Here is a 6,000-nt window from a genome sequence, read left to right as displayed (position 1 = left end):
TTCATCCCATTTTACCAAACTCGCTATTTCGTTTCATCCCATTTTACTAAACTCGCTATTTCGTTTCATCCCATTTTACTAAACTCGCTATTTCGTTTCATCCCATTTTACCAAACTCGCTATTTCGTTTCATCCCATTTTACTAAACTTGCTATTTCGTTTCATCCCATTTTACTAAACTCGCTATTTCGTTTCATCCCATTTTACTAAATTCACTATTTCGTTTCATCCCATTTTACTAAACTCGCTATTTCGTTTCATCCCATTTTACTAAACTCGCTATTTCCTTTCATCCCATTTTACTAAACTCGCTATTTCCTTTCATCCCATTTTACTAAACTCGCTATTTCGTTTCATCCCATTTTACTAAACTCGCTATTTCATTTCATCCCATTTTACTAAACTCGCTATTTCCTTTCATCCCATTTTACTAAACTCGCTATTTCATTTCATCCCATTTTACTAAACTCGCTATTTCCTTTCATCCCATTTTACTAAACTCGCTATTTCCTTTCATCCCATTTTACTAAACTCGCTATTTCCTTTCATCCCATTTTACTAAACTCGCTATTTCGTTTCATCCCATTTTACTAAACTCGCTATTTCGTTTCATCCCATTTTACTAAACTCGCTATTTCCTTTCATCCCATTTTACTAAACTCGCTATTTCATTTCATCCCATTTTACTAAACTCGCTATTTCGTTTCATCCCATTTTACTAAACTCGCTATTTCCTTTCATCCCATTTTACTAAACTCGCTATTTCGTTTCATCCCATTTTACTAAACTTGCTATTTCGTTTCATCCCACTTTACTAAACTCGCTATTTCGTTTCATCCCATTTTACTAAATTCACTATTTCGTTTCATCCCATTTTACTAAACTCGCTATTTCGTTTCATCCCATTTTACTAAACTCGCTATTTCGTTTCATCCCATTTTACTAAACTCGCTATTTCCTTTCATCCCATTTCACTAAACTCGCTATTTCCTTTCATCCCATTTTACTAAACTCGCTATTTCCTTTCATCCCATTTTACTAAACTCGCTATTTCATTTCATCCCATTTTACTAAACTCGCTATTTCGTTTCATCCCATTTTACTAAACTCGCTGTTTCGTTTCATCCCATTTTACTAAACTCGCTGTTTCGTTTCATCCCATTTTACTAAACTTGCTATTTCCTTTCATCCCATTTTACTAAACTCGCTATTTCATTTCATCCCATTTTACTAAACTTGCTATTTCGTTTCATCCCATTTTACTAAACTCGCTATTTCGTTTCATCCCATTTTACTACACTCGCTATTTCGCTTCATCCCATTTTACAAAACTCGCTATTTCGTTTCATCCCATTTTACTAAACTCGCTATTTCCTTTCATCCCATTTTACTAAACTCGCTATTTCGTTTCATCCCATTTTACTAAACTCGCTATTTCGTTTCATCCCATTTTACTAAACTCGCTATTTCGTTTCATCCCATTTTACCAAACTCGCTATTTCGTTTCATCCCATTTTACTAAACTCGCTATTTCGTTTCATCCCATTTTACTACACTCGCTATTTCGTTTCATCCCATTTTACTAAACTCGCTATTTCCTTTCATCCCATTTTACTACACTCGCTATTTCGTTTCATCCCATTTTACTACACTCGCTATTTTATTTCATCCCATTTTACTAAACTCGCTATTTCGTTTCATCCCATTTTACTACACTCGCTATTTCCTTTCATCCCATTTTACTAAACTCGCTATTTCATTTCATCCCATTTTACTAAACTCGCTATTTCGTTTCATCCCATTTTACTAAACTCGCTATTTCGTTTCATCCCATTTTACTACACTCGCTATTTCCTTTCATCCCATTTTACTACACTCGCTATTTCGTTTCATCCCATTTTACTACACTTGCTATTTCATTTCATCCCATTTTACTAAACTCGCTATTTCGTTTCATCCCATTTTACTAAACTCGCTATTTCCTTTCATCCCATTTTACTACACTCGCTATTTCGTTTCATCCCATTTTACTACACTCGCTATTTCATTTCATCCCATTTTACTAAACTCGCTATTTCGTTTCATCCCATTTTACTAAACTCGCTATTTCCTTTCATCCCATTTTACTAAACTCGCTATTTCCTTTCATCCCATTTTACTAAACTCGCTATTTCGTTTCATCCCATTTTACTAAACTCGCTATTTCGTTTCATCCCATTTTACTACACTCGCTGTTTCGTTTCATCCCATTTTACTAAACCCGCTGTTTCGTTTCATCCCATTTTACTAAACTCGCTATTTCGTTTCATCCCATTTTACTAAACTGGCTATTTCCTTTCATCCCATTTTACTAAACTCGCTATTTCGTTTCACCCCATTTTACTAAACTCGCTATTTCGTTTCATCCCATTTTACCAAACTCGCTATTTCGTTTCATCCCATTTTACTAAACTCGCTGTTTCGTTTCATCCCATTTTACTAAACTCGCTGTTTCGTTTCATCCCATTTTACTAAACTCGCTATTTCGTTTCATCCCATTTTACTAAACTCGCTGTTTCGTTTCATCCCATTTTACTAAACTCGCTATTTCGCTTCATCCCATTTTACTAAACTCGCTATTTCCTTTCATCCCATTTTACTAAACTCGCTATTTCGATTCATCCCATTTTACTAAACTCGCTATTTCGTTTCACCCCATTTTACTAAACTCGCTATTTCGTTTCATCCCATTTTACCAAACTCGCTATTTCGTTTCATCCCATTTTACTAAACTCGCTATTTCGTTTCATCCCATTTTACTAAACTCGCTATTTCCTTTCATCCCATTTTACTAAACTCGCTATTTCATTTCACCCCATTTTACTAAACTCGCTATTTCGTTTCACCCCATTTTACTAAACCCGCTAATTAATTTCATCCCATTTTACCAAACTCGCTATTTCGTTTCATCCCATTTATTAAATTCGCTATTTCCTTTCATCCCATTTTACTAAACTCGCTATTTCCTTTCATCCCATTTTACTAAACTCGCTATTTCCTTTCATTCCATTTTACTAAACTCGCTATTTCGTTTCATCCCATTTTACTAAACTCGCTATTTCGTTTAATCCCATTTTACTAAACTCGCTATTTCGATTCATCCCATTTTACTAAACTCGCTATTTCGTTTCATCCCATTTTACTAAACTCGCTATTTCGTTTCACCCCATTTTACTAAACTCGCTATTTCGTTTCACCCCATTTTACTAAACTCGCTATTTCGTTTCATCCCATTTTACTAAACTCGCTATTTCGTTTCACCCCATTTTACTAAACTCGCTATTTCGTTTCATCCCATTTTACTAAACTCGCTATTTCGATTCATCCCATTTTACTAAACTCGCTATTTCGTTTCATCCCATTTTACTAAACTCGCTATTTCCTTTCATCCCATTTTACTAAACTCGCTATTTCCTTTCATCCCATTTTACTAAACTCGCTATTTCGTTTCATCCCATTTTACTAAACTCGCTATTTCGTTTCACCCCATTTTACTAAACTCGCTATTTCGTTTCACCCTATTTTACCAAACCCGCTAATTAATTTCATCCCATTTTACCAAACTCGCTATTTCGTTTCATCCCATTTACTAAACTCGCTATTTCCTTTCATCCCATTTTACTAAATTCGCTATTTCCTTTCATCCCATTTTACTAAACTCGCTATTTCCTTTCATCCCATTTTACTAAACTCGCTATTTCCTTTTATTCCATTTTACTAAACTCGCTATTTCGTTTCATCCCATTTTACTAAACTCGCTATTTCCTTTCATCCCATTTTACTAAACTCGCTATTTCGATTCATCCCATTTTACTAAACTCGCTATTTCATTTCATCCCATTTTACTAAACTCGCTATTTCGTTTCACCCCATTTTACTAAACTCGCTATTTCGTTTCATCCCATTTTACTAAACTCGCTATTTCGTTTCACCCCATTTTACTAAACTCGCTATTTCGTTTCATCCCATTTTACTAAACTCGCTATTTCGATTCATCCCATTTTACTAAACTCGCTATTTCGTTTCATCCCATTTTACTAAACTCGCTATTTTGTTTCACCCCATTTTACTAAACTCGCTATTTCGTTTCATCCCATTTTACTAAACTCGCTATTTCGATTCATCCCATTTTACTAAACTCGCTATTTCGTTTCATCCCATTTTACTAAACTCGCTATTTCGTTTCATCCCTTTTTACTAAACTCGCTATTTCGTTTCATCCCATTTTACTAAACTCGCTATTTCGTTTCATCCCATTTTACTAGCTCGCTATTTCGTTTCATCCCATTTTACTAAACTCCGCCAGTGCTTAAAGTTTGTGATGTTGGACAATTCTGCTCTGGATGCATCATGGGTGGGGCTGAGTGTGCTCTCTGGCTGTAGGGTAAACTACAACTCCCACTCGGGTGAGTGAGTCCCCTCCAACCCCTCCAGTGGGTGGAGTTAGTCCTGGGGGTTCTTTGGGTCAAGTTTGGTCCTGGTCCATCCTCGGTGGAGGTCAGTTTCCCTAAATTGTGGGTGAACTACAACTCCCAGAAAGGAAGGTCAGTTCCCTAACCCTAAATTTTGGCCTCTCAGGTCTGTGTGCCACATTTGGTCCAGATCCATCTTTGGTGGAGTTCAGGGGGCTCCTGGATTGCAGGCGAACTATACATCCCAGGACCTACAACTCCCAAACGTCCAGGCCAATTCCCCTCCAAACCCTTCAGAATTCCAATGTGGGCGTATCGGGTCTACACGCCAACTTTGGTCCAGATCCATCCGTGTTTGGGTCCATCGGGGCCGTCTGCCTGCTTCCAGCCACGGAAACCCACCGGCTGGTCTTGGGCGAGCCACACACTCTCCGGCCCAGGAAACCCAGTCCAGCAGGAAATAACCCTTTCACACTAGGAACAGAGGCTGATGGCCATCTGTCGGGAGTGGTTTGATGGTGTGGTGTGATTTCTGTTCCTGGGCGATAAATGCCGTTTCCTAATTGGTTCTGTCATAAACACATCGCAAAACAAGACAGGCGTTCAAATCTGACAATATTAATTGGATAATTTATTCAGAATTTTCTTCCCTAATATAAACAGTTAATAGTTCAATATTTACACACAGCAATTTTTAAATTATATATATATATATATATATATATATATATATATATACATAGATATGTCTGTATAAAGAGCAGTAGAGACTCTCTGAACACGTCACGGCTTGGCTCGTGATATCGAAGCAACGACAAGAAAACGCAATGAACGGAAATCCCTCCAGCGGTGCCTGTCCCTCCCCCTCCGCCGCCCCCTCCGTCCTTCTCTTGTCCAAGGAAGGAAGCGTCTCCATCGACCCTCCACTCCAGTCACTCTCCTTTTATTCCCAGTTAACAGGAATTTGGAAAACGTTGGGCGGTCCCGAAGAACGGGCCCCTCTCTCCCTCCGGCCTGGCTTCCTCCCCAACCAAGCCTTGCCAAGCCTTCCGTCCTCAGAGAATCAGCCGTCGGAGGAGCATCACAGGCGGGAAAGGAGGGTCTCAGCAATCGAGGGGAGATTCGGGGCTTCGGCGGTCGGGATGGAACCAACCACCGGAGCCAAGGCCGGGAAAGAGCCGGAGACGGAAACCCCGCCAAGGCCAAAGTCCCGGAACCCCAAGGAAAGCGGTGGCGGAAACCGGACTCAGACCCAGATCTTCTGACCGGAAGTGGGTTTTCCTGGAGGGAAAGAGGGGGGCGGGGCACGCCATGCATCTCCGGATCCGAACCCAAAGGCAGAGACCCTCCCCTTGCCCGAAAGCTCAAAGCACGGCGAGAAGGAGGGTTCGGGCCCCAAAACACGGGGGGCGCTGCCAAGGACCCCCCCCCAGTTCTCCCCCAGACCCCCTTTGCCAGGCCCGGAGGGGACGGAAGGGGCTCCGCCTGCTTTGCCAAAGGACTTTCCGAGAGAGGCCTCGGGGCACCGCTTCTGCCGGGTTCCGTCCCG

The sequence above is a fragment of the Anolis carolinensis genome, unplaced genomic scaffold (assembly GCF_035594765.1).
Source record: "Anolis carolinensis isolate JA03-04 unplaced genomic scaffold, rAnoCar3.1.pri scaffold_7, whole genome shotgun sequence".
Taxonomy (NCBI): domain Eukaryota; kingdom Metazoa; phylum Chordata; class Lepidosauria; order Squamata; family Dactyloidae; genus Anolis; species Anolis carolinensis.
The sequence above is the reverse complement of the archived record's forward strand: the minus strand, read 5'-3'. Positions refer to the sequence as shown.